A 15,915-nucleotide genomic window follows, 5' to 3' on the forward strand; every position below is an offset into this window, starting at 1 on the left:
GGTCCCGTGACACAGATTTTAATTCTCTGTTTGATTCCTTCTGAGGCATGCCAAACATCATTTGCACTACATATTTCGAAACGATGTTCAGATAAACATTTTTCACATTAGTATTTCTGTCTTCAGCGCGAACATGGATTCAAACATTATTTTCAAGATAGGCCAAAAGTTTACAAAGCAATGCATGTAATCTCTCTCCGCATGAACACATATTTTGGTTTCGCAACTCAAAGCAACAATGTCGCTCTCATACTTCCTCCATCCATGACGAGCGTCTGTCCTAATATCAATGCCGCGATAATCTTCTTCCTGGTCAAACTGTTTTCAACAATGTGATACACACAGCCTTGTTTACGGCGTCATCACAAGATTCGTCGTCCAAATCACTAACAATTTCACAATAACGAATGCCTCGGAACAAACTCCCAATTTAGGCATGTGTGCACAATCTTTATTTGTAAACACTATTTGAAAAAAGAATATCTGTTACTTGAATCTGATTATCAATATTCAATGCATGTGACCAAAACCTACACAAAAAGCCATCTTAGGTTGTAAATCTAGTCGCTAATTCTGATGTTACTAACGTCAATTTCGTATTTGGGTATCCTTGCTGTTATGTTTCCTGAAACTGTTGTTATACTGCTGTTCATCCGTAAACCTACACTGCGTTGTAATCACATTGTCCACATGTGCTGTGCTACTTAATAACGCAACCTTGAATAAGCTCCGCCAACTGTAAGTTTGTGATCAAACTACAGAAACTGTATCGACTTATGTCTGATTATGGAGCCAGTTGGGGTACCCAAGGTTTGCCATTCAAGTTGATACCGAGTTTGACGGTCAGTGGTGATCGAGCTCCTCTCGACATTCGGTTGTATTTAGATCGCAAGTCACTGTTCGAAACTGAAACACCGCCAACTTGCAGGCTATTTATATCAGCGTGTGGCTTTAAACTAAATAAAGATTGAAGTATTGTTAAGTGAAACTCGTGGCATACTTCCCAGGTCAAGTGATCCACAGCTAGACATGGAGAGTAGGGCGTTTCCAACCAAGGAAGATAAAACAGCTTCAGAATGAGCAAATCAATACTAGTGACAGGTGAAGAGCCGGGTTAGAATAGGTCTTCAGCAACCCATACTTGCCGTAACAGGCAACTATTCTTGTCGTTAGAGGCGACTAACGGGATCGGGTGGTCAGGCTCGCTGACTTGTTTGATGCTTGTCATCGTATCCCAATTGTTTAGATCGATGCTCATGATAAAAATCACTGGAATGTCTGGTCCAGTCTCGATTATTTACAGACCTCCGTCATATAGCTGGAATATTGTTGAGTGCGGCGTTAAACAACAAACTAACAAGTGTTTTGTGATGTTATTAGTGACAAACGGTGCAACATATCCTAGATAACAAGGACGTGTTATATTTTTATGTCCACTGATCTAGAATCCCGCATTCTGATTGGTCTGCAAGTGGTATAATCGAACCTGAATTAGACCATGTTTTTGTTCGCGAAAGAAAAAGCGCTACTTTCCAAAGCTGACGGGTAGGCAATTTCAACCATTGATTGGTCTTTTTTAATAAGCTGTTTCAACAAGTTCAAAAGTACTTTTAAGTAAATTCTTAATCAGAAGCAGAACCAGTCGTACCACCATGCACTTCCAGTTTGATCACCTACGGTTTGGTAAAACACAAGCCTGCTACAACCTCACGCCAGATTGAATCTCCATGCCTACAGCCAGCATAACGAGCAACCTAAATGCATTTCAGATTAGATGATACAACTTTGAGAAAAAAAAACGACTTAAAATCTTCAATCCTTCCGCAATATGCAATACCCGTCTAGATATTACTTCTGGTATCGTTCATGGATTGTGAAAGCACATGAATAATTCAGAACAACTTTAAACTTCATTTACCCCTTTTCCTCAAGATGTATAACAAGCAAAGTTGTGAACTTGTTACATGACTCCTGTTTGGGAAGACGGCGTGTAAAGTCACGTGCGTCAAGCTGTACAAGTTTCGGTTGGTATTTAAAATATGTCTAACGAAGTTTGGCTTGAAAACTAAATCTCTTGTCTCCAGAAACCATAATGAAAAGGTTATATGCACTTTTGGAACAGACGGTGAATTATGATTTAAACAGCGCCAAAACTGAGTCTGTTATAAGAGATGGGTTGAGGTTAAATGGGGTTAAGCGTCGCGTCCAAGATTATTGCACTTATATAGCGACGTGCATGTACGTGTGTGTGTTTGTGTGGCTGCTTTTACTAGTCCGGACTGACGCCGATTTATAGTGCTAGCACACTGAGATACCATGCTGCAGTTTAAGATAAATACCCCACTCAGACACAGTATACCGACTCCGACTTGACCAGTCCTTGTTTTCGCCCCTTAATGCCGATCGCCCGACAAGGTAACAATAAGTACCATCTTTTAACGTCTTTTGGTATGACGCGGCCGTGGATCGAACCCCGGGCGGGCGCTCTACCCCTAGAACACGGAGGAGGAGTTATAAGAACTGACTACAATATATCTTGAATAGGAAAGGCATATAAACATTTTATCAAATGGGTCCAAACGGAAAAAGTAGTTGATTAAGGTGTTGTAGGTGCATTGCATGCTGTAGAAGATTTCACCCAAAACAGAGACATCAAACACATAAAACAAGAAAACTACCACGTCTTTGTAAGACGGAAAGTACAAACACACGGATAAAAATTGTTGACTAAATTAGTATCGTGGTTCTACAGCTCATGTAGTTATGTTGTCACCAGTTATCAATGTCAACCAAAACGATTAGCATATTGACCTAACAATTTGTCCCATACACATTGACGACGTATTTACAAACATGAAACTAGTAACTACACTTCAAAACTGTTTCTTAAACCGCAAAAATAAATGTAGCATGTAATACTGTATACTGTAATTGCCATAGAAAACAGTTAACTGTCCTTCTGCCCCCGGTGAGAGTTCCGAGTTACGAGTATGCCCAGTTATGTGTGCTTGTGGCGTTTTGGACTGTCAGACTCCATACATTAAATGTAAATAATATATTTAGGATTGTAACTCGTGTGGGTATGCTTTACTTCTGTTCTAATTATTCAGGTTTCGTGTGTTCAAAATAATTTGTTTTGTTATTGTAATTATTTCAGGGAAAGGTTCATAAGTGAGCACAGAATATAATCATAAGGTTTCGTCCTTCTCACCAGGAACAAGTTGTCACTAAAAAAGCATGGAAGCCGATTGTTATACATGTATGTGGTTGAGCAGCTTCCATAAATATCCGTTAATATCAGAGACTTATTCAATCGATTTGAGGGGTTCGATCCCCGACTGCGTCATACCAAACGACGTTAAAAAATGGTATTTGTTGTTACCTTGTCTGGTGTTCAGCTTTAAGGGGCTAAAACAAGGACTGGTCGGCTCGGAGTCAGTATACTGTGTCTGAGTGGGGCATTCATGTTAAACTGCGGCAAGGTATCTCAGTGGGCTAGCACTATAAATTGGCATCAGCCCGGAATGGTACAAGCAGCCACACACACACGCACGCGCGCACACACACACACACACACACACACACACACACACACACACACACACACACACACACACACACACACACACACACACACACACACACACACACACACACACACACACACACACACACACACACACACGTGCATGTACGTCGCTACGTAAGTGCTATAACCCTGGACGCATTTCACGTCAGCTCACCTCACCTAATCGATTTGGATAGTTTCCTTGTTGACTGCAGAGTGCATCACTGATCATTATTTTCATTTGTGGAGGTTTTGATAGTCAGCAGTCCTCGTGATCACTGGGACATTTGTCGTCTTATTGAAGATACAAAATCCCAAAGTTGGATCAATTTTCTTTACAGCACTGATGAGTAAACTCAACCAGAATCCAAAGTCATGATCAGATGCATGCTTTCTTCTGACATTTTAATTGTAAGTTAGGATGTGATGCTGTGTAATTGAGAAACAACCCTTGAAGAACAAGGTTAGAAGAGGTCTTCAGCAATAAATTCTTGTCGTAAAAGACGACTAGGCTCGTAAGAGGCGCATAACGGGATCGGGTGGTCAGGCTCGCTGACTCGGTTGATGTATGTCATTGTATCCCAACTACCTTGGATCGATGCTCATGATATCAATCATTGGATAGTCTGGTCCAGACTTGATCATTTACAGACCGCCGTCAGAAAGCTTGAATATTGTTGAGTGCGGCGTTCAACAACCAACAAACAGCAAACAAATAATTAATAAAACGTATCGTACTGATTGTCGGTGGGGTGTTCAACGGTAATCAACAAAGCCAACGAGCGCTATAACAGGGACATATAAAGTATTCTCACATTTTCAGTTACGGTTTCATAATCCATATTTATTTCTATTCAGTTTAACCGGCAGTGAACCTTATATTTCTGAGCATGCAGTGACAGTTTACTTTGTATCTCATCTCATAATAGAATTATTTTTTACACGGACATATTACTATGATGTTGTATTTGTAAATTCAAATTTAATGCGATATCGTATTTTCGTAACTAAATGTATGTTCAAAGTTCAAATTTGAGTTTTCTCTGCCTGGCGCTCGGCATAAAGGTGATAAAACAAGAACTGTATACTGTGTGAGAGAGAGGTATCTACAGCTTTTACAGAACATGTAAAATAATTTTTTTAAAAACAGCATTTTGACACACACACATTTCATCTAAACTGACGCTGATGATGCAAAGGAAATGAAACGGCAATAAAAGCACTGTAGGCACGTGGAATCTGGCCGCGTCATACCAAAAGACCTTAAAAGATCGTACTTGTTGTTATCCTACCTGGCGCTTAAGGGGCAAGAGCAGGGACTGGTCGGCTCGGTGTTAGTATACTGTGTCTGAGTGGAGTATTCATGTTGAACAGATGCATGGTATATCAGTGGGCTAGAACGATAACTCGGCATTAGTCTGGACTAGTACAAGCTTACACACACACACACACACACACACTCACACACACGCTCTATATAAGTACACTTATCTTAAACGCGACGTTAAACCCCATTTCACCTCACCTCACCTCCAAATATATACAATTAAAAAACAGTTCAGCGCATTTTGTTACATTGGTGATTGAATGCGCTGGCCCCAAATCTATGGTATAAAAGACAGCACAACAACGATCATGACGTTTTACAAAGTGGTATCCAAGATACTGGTGGACATTTCATTGAGTGCAGTATTAAAGTAATTGTTATGGAGCTGCAGGCTTCCCCAGACAGTTGTGGCAGGTAAGTTGTTGCTACAAATGACGGGTATGCCCCTTGAGTAGCAGTAGCTCCCTATGATCAGGTTTTACAATCCAAGTCGTGTTGCACCCCTGATACATCAATATTTCAAAATGCATACCGACAAAGATTCAGAAAGAGGTTCTGTTCAATAGTATTAGCATCGGTGATGATGAGGCCTCAAATAACCTTTTCCGATGTGGTTATTGTGATTTGAAACCTGGCTGTTATTATGACCATGACACAATAGAATGCTTGAGAATATAAGTATCCTGCTCTGGAGTAACATTTTTTTATGTTTGTCCCTGTCTGTGACCCCTTTTTTGCATTCTCTAAGATGGTTGGCCTGTTGGCCAGTGAATACATACACGTTCCAAGAGAGCACAGTTTTCCATGCGCTCTTATGGTCATGGTCACAGCAAAAAAGGTGTAGGTTTACGTTTTGTTTGCTGTGGGTAGAATTGATATAGACTTGGTCCCAAAGTAAAATAAAAGGTATCAAATCTACAGTTAGAGTATCTCAAATTTAAAAACACAGAATGTATAACCAATAGGGGCTATGATCAAACTCATAACATAAATTCTTTGTGCTCGCTACAGCTTAAAAAGCATCAGAGGGAATCCCATTACAGTTCACGTCAGAACTTTGACTGACCAATGAATGACTAACAGGAAGTCGACGTTAGCCAGTCAGAAAGCAGCTTTCTCGAGCTTTATGGCACAATTTTCATACTGTGGACATCCAATCCAGGCAACGCTAGGAAAGCTATTTTGGCAAAGTTCTCGATTCAAGATTTGAAATGTCATATATGACCGATATCGTATGATAGTTTATTCCTCGGGCTATGGCATATCTCTTCCGTTTCAATTTTTTATTTAATTGAAGCAAGAGATGCCCCGTGTTAATGATAGAGACTGGATAGTATCTGATGTTGCCGTTATATAGTATATTAACCTAAGGCTGCATGATTAGAAACGCACTCGAACTTTCACTTACGCGATCTCGTAAGCGACGCTCTCATTGGTCAAAAGAAAGGTCGTACTTACGTGACCTGTAATGGGATGTCCAGAGGCCTATGTGTAGCGGTAGTGAGCACTAAGATCTGTCTGTGATGACACTGGGGTATGATTCATGTTCCGGTGCCCGATTTCTCCCCAGATATAGCATTTGTAAGGTGTGTGTGACATTGCCAATGTGCTGTTAAGGTTATTATCGAACCAACGTCATTCAACTCTCCTGGTAGACGCTCTATCCACAAGACCACGGATGTGACCTTAACATTTGAACTAGAAGACAAAGAGGTGTTTGATGGATTTTAATCAATTTTGCTAGGACTTCCTATAAAAATAAGATATCTGGTCCAGTTGGTTTCAATATATTTATTTATCTTCAACTCACGGCTGTACGATTGACATAATACTTACGGGATGTTACGTGTAACAAATACCCTAGAAATCAATGTGGTCGTTAATGTCCACGTTTCTATGTGTTCATGGTGGAAGTTTTGTGTTTCAAAAATGCATGTTAGAGTCATTGTGTGTCGACTACACGACAAGAAAACATCCGTCAACATTAGCAACTTTCAAGAAGGCAGGCCATGTATATTTGTTTAGTAATATAAGAACTGAATCGACAAGAGTATTTCTGATTGGTTAAACCCATGTAGGTTCAGACGGCTTAAATGGCGTCAGTGAGAACACAGCTTAACACAGCACGTAGTTGAGAGTAAGAGTTGGAGTCATCTATGCCTGCTTACTTAATCTATTTCATGTCCTGTGTTCCGCTTCTGTTCTTATTGATCACGTCGTACACGCATGTTCAACCACGTGGCGCTGGCCCTCCACAACACCGGCCAACGCCGATTCAAGGCCAAGCTAGTTTGACGTTACGTTATACCTAAAAAAGATACACCCGCCGCCGTCACAAGTAGGTTGGTGTTATGAATCTTTAAGATGCACCCGACTCAAGGCCAAGATAGGTTGGCGTTACTCCTCTTAAAGATACACCCGCCGCCGTCTTAAGGCCCAAGTAGGTTAACGTTATGCCTCTATAAGATACACCTGCCGCTGTCATAAGTAGGTTGGTGTTATGAATCTTTAAGATACAGCCGACTCAAGGCCCAGGTCGGTTGGCGTTACTCCTCTTTAAGATACACCCGCCGCCGTCTTAAGGCCCAAGTAGGTTAACGTTATGCCTCTATAAGATACACCTGCCGCTGTCATAAGTAGGTTGGTGTTATGAATCTTTAAGATACAGCCGACTCAAGGCCCAGGTCGGTTGGCGTTACTCCTCTTTAAGATACGCCCGCCGCCGGCTTAAGGCCCAAGTAGGTTAACGTTATGCCTCTATAAGATACACCTGCCGCTGTCATAAGTAGGTTGGTGTTATGAATCTTTAAGATACAGCCGACTCAAGGCCCAGGTCGGTTGGCGTTACTCCTCTTTAAGATACACCCGCCGCCGTCTTAAGGCCCAAGTAGGTTAACGTTATGCCTCTATAAGAAACACCCGCCGCTGTCACAAGTAGGTTGGTGTTATGAATCTTTAAGATACATCCGCCGCCGTCTCAAGTATGTTGGTGTTATGAATCTTTAAGATACACCCGCCGCCCTCTTAAGTCCCAAGTAGGCTAACGTTATGCCTCTATAAGAAACACCCGCCGCCGTCACAAGTAGGTTGGTGTTATGATTCTTTAAGATACACCCGACTCAAGGGCCAGATAGGTTAGTGTTAATCCTCTTTAAGATACACCCGCCGCCGTCTTAAGGCCAAAGTAGGTTAGTGTTACTCCTCTTTAAGATACACACGCCGCCGTCTTAAGGCACATGTGGGTTAGTGTTACTCCTCTTTAAGATACACACGCCGCCGTCTTAAGGCACATGTGGGTTAGTGTTACTCCTCTTTAAGATACACTCGCCGCCGACTCAAGGCACTCGGGGTTGGTGTTACTCCTCTTTAAGATACACACGCCGCCGTCTTAAGGCACATGTGGGTTAGTGTTACTCCTCTTTAAGATACACACGCCGCCGTCTTAAGGCACATGTGGGTTGGTGTTACTCCTCTTTAAGATACACTCGCCGCCGACTCAAGGCACTCGGGGTTGGTGTTACTCCTCTTTAAGATACACACGCCGCCGTCTTAAGGCACATGTGGGTTAGTGTTACTCCTCTTTAAGATACACACGCCGCCGTCTCAAGGCAGGTGTGGTTTACTGTTTTATACTGTTATCTGTCTGCGTTATCTACATGCTGCCACAAATGGCGTATGGGAAGTAAAGTCACCCTTTGTTCACACCTGGGTTTTACAAAGACTCTGTAGGCATTAATACGCTCACTAACATGTATATTGATGTGGTAGATGAGCTGTCGGTATCAGCTGTGTGTATCTGCAGATTGTGTCCGCTGTGTGTATCAGCTGTGTGTGTCAGCTGTGTGTGTCAGCCGTGTGTATCAGCTGTGTGTGTCAGCTTTCTGCATCAGCTGTCGGTATGAGGTGTGTGTATCTGCAGATTGTGTCCGCTGTGTGTATCAGCGGTGTGTGTCATCTGTGTGTGTCAGCCGTGTGTATCAGCTGTGTGTGTAAGCTGTGTGTATCAGCTGTGTGTATCAGCTGTGTGTATCAGCTTTCTGCATCAGCTGTCGGTATCAGCTGTGTGTATCTGCAGATTGTGTCCGCTGTTTGTATAAGCTGGGTGTATCAGCTGTGTGTGTCAGCTGTGTGTACTAGCTTAGTGTATCAGCTGTGTGCATCAGCTGGGTGTGTCTGCTGTGTGTCCGCTGGGACACGAGGGAATACTGGTTCCTGCTGTGGTGAGTACCATGACAACAAGTGTGCCACTGAGCTTACTTAAGCACTTGACTCCATTGCCGAAAATACGATTTCGTCTCCGCTTCCTTTCAGCCCGTTGAGGGGCGGTCGTGTAGCCAAGTGGTTAAAGCGTTCGCTCGTCACGCCGAAGACCCTGGTTCGATTCCCGACATGGGTAAAATGTGTGTAGCCCTTTTCTGATGTCCCCCGCCGTGATATTGCTGGAATATCGCTAAAGGCAGCGTAAAACCATACCCACTCACTCACTCACTCACTCCAGCTCGTTGGGGCTGGGTACAAGACGAATAGAGGGCCACGTGGTGCGATGGCATAGGACGTTGTGTGTTGCTTGCCGTTGAGAAGCATTATCTGTTTACTGGCGTCCCGTCTTTCATTTTACGGCAGTATTGATCATTTTCTGATAATAGTCAAACACAATGCATCTGCAATGTGTTTTTTCAACATTTTCGTGTCGTTGACGGTACGAGTAAGTATGCTTTTACGTCGCTTGTAGCAATATCCCCGCAATATCACGGCGGGGAACACCAGAAATAGGCTTTATACATTGTACCCATGTGGAATAGCACCCTGGTCTTCGGCGTGAGGAGCGAGCGCTTTACTATTAAGTTACCTCGCCGCCCCGCTGACAGGTATTACTGGGACCAACCTTTAAACAAAAGTTGATGGCAATGACCAATATATAGTCATGACCATTTGGCGCCAATATTCACATTCTGTCCCTAACTTTTCCAAGAATAACAAAAGAGTGAGTATGGTTTTCCGCCGCTTTTAGCAATATTCCAGCAATATCACAACGGGGGACACCAGAACAAAATGGGTTTCACACATTGCACCAATGTCTACCCGACCGCCCCTGGAACAAGTGAATGGAAAGTTGCAATGCTTTTTTGGTGCTCTGTCACTATGAAAATGATCCCAGGTCTTCGGCGTGATGAGAGAACGTTTTAACCACTAGGCTACCCCACCGCCCAATAACAAAACACCGTTAAAGCCATGTTTCTTAGACAATCATTGTTAAATACATAAATGTTATCCTCGAACTTCCACTGTACACTTACCGTTTGTATCATGGGCCTATGGCCTACAATACACTTGAATAAAGACTACTACTAATACAACAAAACACCGGCTCCTCATATAAAGTGCTTCTGTCACCCTATGGCTGGGTCTGGTCCAACAATCCCCCGACACCTGGAGCTGGTTCTACAAGAGCAACCGATGGCTTGTGGTCTCGCCTCGGTGGATACATTCGCCTCTTTCCTCTTCTCACGGATACACACGAGCAGTCACGGACTGGGACGGAAAGCCAAAGTTGTGTGTGAAGAAGTAACAGCAGGTATTTTTGTTTGTTTTATTGCAGTAGTAGTAGTGGTAAATGTTGTGGTAGGTGTAGAAGTGGTAAGTGTGGTGGTGGTAGGTGTAGAAGTGGCAGCTGTGGGTGTGGAAGTGGTAGGTGTAGAAGTTGTTGCTGTGGTTGTGATAGGTGTAGAAGTAGTAGCTGTGGTTGTGGTAGGTGCAGAAGTAGTAGCTGTGGTGGTGGTGGTAGGTGTAGAAGTGGTAGGTGTGGTAGTGGTAGGTGTAGAAGTGGTTGCTTCGGTTGTGGTAGGTGTATAAGTGGTAAGCGTGGTAGTGGTAGGTGTAGAAGTAGTAGCTGTGGGTGTGGTAGGTGTAGAAGTGGTAGGTGTGGTGGTGGTAGGTGTAGAAGTGGTAGGTGTGGTAGTGGTAGATGTAAAAGTGGTTGCTGTGGTTGTGGTAGATGTAGAAGTGGTAGCTGTGGCTGTGGTAGGTTCTCGGTGTGACAGAGGTCACGGTTATCCAATCAAAACGGATAAAACAAGGTCAACCTTGTTGGACACACGTGTGACGTACGGATTTAGTATCTTACCACCTGTATCATCACCAAGTGGGTAATAAAAGAAATAATCTTCAACGTCAGTATATAATATACCATATAAGTAGGGTAATTCTGAGTGTAAGTGACGTCATATCTAACATTATGACGTCATAATATCCATGCTGATTAATAAAGGAGTAAATCTTCTAGAAGGATGGTAATTCTCGGGGTAAGCAGCAGTATGTTGAAGCGAATATGAAAATAGAAGCGACAAAAGGTAATGTAATATTACTGTGTTCGAATGAGTGAGTGAGTATGGTTTTACGCCGCTTTTTAGCAATATTCGAGCAATATCACGGCGGGGGACAGCAGAAATGGGCTTCACACATAGTACCCATGTCGGGAATCGATGTCGTGACGAGCGAACGCTTTAACCACTAGGTTACCCGACCGCCCCTGTTCGAATGAGAAGCATGACAGTGTGTATTTCAGTCCTATTACTGCAGGCAAGCAGGTCGTTGATGTTGACGAAGGACACGAGTGTGGTGCTGATAAACCAAGGACCATAGTTGGGGCGAAACTAGGATTCGAACGTGAAACCAGTGGGTGTTGGTACGGCTGAGGGACGCATCTTTCTCCTCATCCCACCCCCACGGTGGCATGCACAGATGACACAAGGTAAACACAGTAATTCTGTCACATGTCCATATAAATATTTTGTTCCTATTGTGATGTTTATTGCATGTTGTTCTCACAGGGGATATGCCGCCAACATCACCTCCACCTCCCCCAACACCGCCTGCAACATCGCCGCCCCCAACACCGCCCGCAACATCGCCGCAAAAAAACCTGAAAACACCGAGCGCATGGGCAAAAGTTGGGCGCGAAGCAGACGACATCGCCATCACAAACTTTGAGCAACTCTCCTCCAGCGTGCTGGTCGCTGAGCTGAACGTGACAAGAAGGAACTCACGGCTGGCGTGTGCTGTGGCCTGCTCCAGGAAACAACGTTGTGTGATGTTCAAGAAGCAGCCAGGCAGTCGAGAGTCGTGTTACACGTACAGTCTGTCCAACACCGGGTCTCCTGCGGACTGTGCGGGCAGCCCGCCACCATGTTATTGGAAGTCCTGCTGGCGTCCGGAGCTGTGACGCCCATGTCATCTCACTGGACCATATATCATGAACAACCCGTCCTGCTGGTGTCCGGAGCTGTGACGCCCGTGTCATCTCAGGTCACGTTCTACCTGTCCTGTTGGCGTCCGGAGCTGTGACGCCCGTGTCATCTCACTGGACCATATATCATTTACTACCTGTCCTGTTGGCGTCCGGAGCTGTGACGCCCGTGTCAGCTCAGGTCATGTACTACCTGTCCTGCTGGCGTCCGGAGTGTCCAGCTGGTAGACTGAATGAGACATTGCTCTGAGATGACAAGCCGATAGTATTCAATATTTAAATCATCATTTAAATTAACAATAAACAACAGCTGACATGTTGATCTGTGACGCCAATGTCATCTAACTACACTATATATCGTGGCTTGTATAGTACCTGTCCTTGGTCGGTGGGATAGCCAAACGTTCTGTCGTCACCCGGGACCGATTCCCGACATGGGTACAATGTGCGAGGCCCATATTTGGTGTCCCCCGCCGTGGTGTTGCTGGAATATTGCTGAAAGCGTCATAAAACCATACTCGCTCACACACTTCCTGACCGACATCATGTCAGATGATTTGTACCTGGTCACCTTCAAATGGAATGAACTCTACCACTGCTCAGCACAGACTGGAACAAGTGAGTGAGTGTGGTTTTACGCCGCTTTTAGCAATATTCAAGCACTACCACGGCGGGGGACACCATTAATGGGCTTAGCACATTGTACCCATGTCAGGAATCGAACCCGGGTCTTCGGCGTGACGAGCGATTGCTTTAACCACTAGGCTACCCGACCGCCCCTGGAACAAGTGAATGAAAAGTTGCAATGCTTCTTTGGTGCTCTGTCGCTATGTTTACTGCCCATCAATTGAAAACCAACAGCAGAGTGGACAGCTCTGAGTGTATAATGTATGACTTTTCATTTATGTAATGTATAATGTACAAAAACGAGAATAAACCGAGGGGCCTGAAGTTGGCAGCGGGCTCGTTATTCGTTTTTCGAATAAGGAAAAACAATCCAGCACCGGATTCGTTATTCAAAGGCTGTATATTAAACAACTACACAACTACACTGGTCAAATACACTGAAACTCAGTTGATATATGACAGCAGGTTCGTCTTACATCGTCCAAAAGCTGTTTAGTTAATCAGTACTTTTGAATAACGAAAAGCAATTTCATTACATCTTGAAGTACCGTTGGTGCAAAACTGATACGACGACATATAACTGGAATGCTGTTGAAAGCGGCGTTAAACCCAACTCACTCGCTGTTACCTTGTCGGGTGTTCAAGTCACATTGAAATAGAATAATGTTTGGCAAGAGTGACTCAGTTATTGCTTCTTATGGTGGTGTGTTATTACATGCTGCACACTTTACCATCTGTGTTGTACACAAGATGAAATCAAGAGACGTTTACATACGCATCGGTGCAGGGATTAACAGAGTCCGGGCAGCTTGTAACGTGGATGACATGTCCGAAACCAGTCATTTCCTGACGAAAGAAAGTTCGTGTCGCGGTTGTTTACAGCCATATCTGACAATTTGATTGTATCATCTACAGCAAACCCCGTGAAGTCTTTGATGTTTGTTTGTTTGTTTGTTGTTTAACGCCGCACTCAGCAATATTCCAGCTATATGACGGCGGTCTGTAAATAATCGAGTCTGGACCAGACAATCCAGTGATTGATATCATGAGCATCAATCCAACGGGCCTGAACACCCGATCCCGTTAGTCGCCTCTTACGACAAACATAGTCGCATTTCAGGACAAGCATTGGTTGCTGAAGGCCTATTCTACCCCGGATCTTCACGTGTCCAGTCACAGCATGAAAGTACACTTAAGTTTGGTTTGTTTGTTGTTTAACGCCGCACTCAGCAATATTCCAGCTATATGACGGCGGTCTGTAAATAATCCAGTCTGGACCATGCAATCCAGTGATTGATATAATGAACATCGATCCACGCAATTGTGATCGATGACATGCATCAACCAAGTCAGCGAGTCTGACCATCCGATCCCGTTAGTCGCCTCTTACGACAAGCATAGTCGCCTTTTACGGCAAGCATGGGTTGCTGAAGACCTATTCCACCCCGGATCTTCACGGCTCCAGTCACAGCATGAAAGTACACTTAAGTAGACATCACAGTCGCGGATGCAGCTGATGTAGTTGTGCATGGAAACATCCAGGTCCTTCTATAGCGTCAAGGTGACGTCGTGGCAGCAATCGCCATACACACCGCACAGGTCATCACAAAAACACCCCATCATGTAGAGACTCGTGAAGATCCAGGGTAGAATCAGTCTTCAGCAACCCATGCTTGCCGTAAAAGGCGACTATGCTTGTCGTAAAACGCGACTAACGGGGTCGGGTTGTCAGGCTCGCTGATTTGGTTGATGCATGTCATCGATCCCAATTGCGTGGATCGATGCTCATGATATTAATCACTGGAATGTCTGGTCCAGACTCGATTATTTACAGACCGCCGTCATAAAGCTGGAATATTGCTGAGTTCGGCGTTAAACAACAAACCAACCAACCATCATGTAGAAATATGTGTTTCCTTGATTTTTCTTCTGCATTATAATGACGACAGGACCACGATGTCCAAGCAAAGGTGTCATGCAGAGAAGATGTAGCGTCCTTGGACCTGCTCTGTGCAGCTGTCAGCATTACCAGACGGACCAGGATCCATGTGGGCAGGGGACTGAGGCAGTTCAGGAACACATCTGACAATTATTTGACGATGCTGGTCGATTCCATACTAAGAAATACCTGTTTCACAGATACGATATCGTCATCGGCAATCATAAATGCAGGATTTATAGAAACACTGTACTAGGGGCAGTTGGACAGAATACTTATATTTAAGATTTATCTTATCCAGATAATGTTGATGGCGCCCCTAGAATGAATGGAGTAGTTATATCAAAAGTAGCTTAGCAAAAGCAAAGTATTGGTATTCGTATTTAGTCAGCCACATCAGTTTAAATATTGATTTATACACAAAATATCAGCGATTTGGTAATCGAAAACAACTATAAGACAACTACAATTCATAGTTCTTCAGAGCATATTTCCATGTAAGAGATATTTACATAAAATTAGTATCAAGACCATTAATAAATGTGACAGATGTGGAGTGCCGGAAACATTATGTGTTTTATTGTCCAACTGTCATTCCATTTTGAGTCAGTTTTTGTAAATAGATGAAAGTGAATACAAATAATATGATAATTGAAAGTTTCTGAGATACAGAATTATTTGGATGAAAAAGAGTGGGTCCACCGACGCAACAATATTCAATTATCCTCTAATCACGGCAACCTATTATGTATATAAATGTAAACTTCTTGAAAGGATCGGTTCATTTAATAACAATCTTAGGGCTCAGTCACGCATTCAGGATTTTTACTGCCGTCCTTGATAGGACCATTCACGATTAATATTTGTCAAAAGTCTGATCAAAATCCTGTGATTCGTGGCGGGAAGTTCACAAATAATCAGATATTGTTCAGGAAGCGTCCCGATTCAGCCGTTTCCAGCCGAATTCGTCCCGATTCTACCTTTCTCAATCCGAATCTGATCCGATTCGTATCTACCGCATGGTGAGAAACGACCGAATCTGTCCCGACATCGTCCCAATTCTCCCGACACCAATTGTCCGACGACTCACAGCAAAACCTGACGTTTTGTAGTCGATCACATAACATTTATGCACATATTCTAAATGATCGTAAACTTTCAAACCGTACATAGATCCAAAAGGTTTGTCAGAAAAGTGATTACAAGAT

The 15,915-nt window shown here is 43.5% G+C and overlaps 1 pseudogene; it reads left to right on the forward strand.

The window, feature by feature from the left end:
- Positions 1–5,274: 5,274 nt before the first annotated feature.
- On the forward strand, positions 5,275–12,117 carry LOC139457401 (uncharacterized; annotated as a pseudogene).
- The last annotated feature ends 3,798 nt before the right edge of the window (positions 12,118–15,915 follow it).

This window comes from Haliotis cracherodii, unplaced genomic scaffold (genome assembly GCF_022045235.1).
Source record: "Haliotis cracherodii isolate W230 unplaced genomic scaffold, xgHalCrac1.p SCAF_12, whole genome shotgun sequence".
Classification (NCBI taxonomy): domain Eukaryota; kingdom Metazoa; phylum Mollusca; class Gastropoda; order Lepetellida; family Haliotidae; genus Haliotis; species Haliotis cracherodii.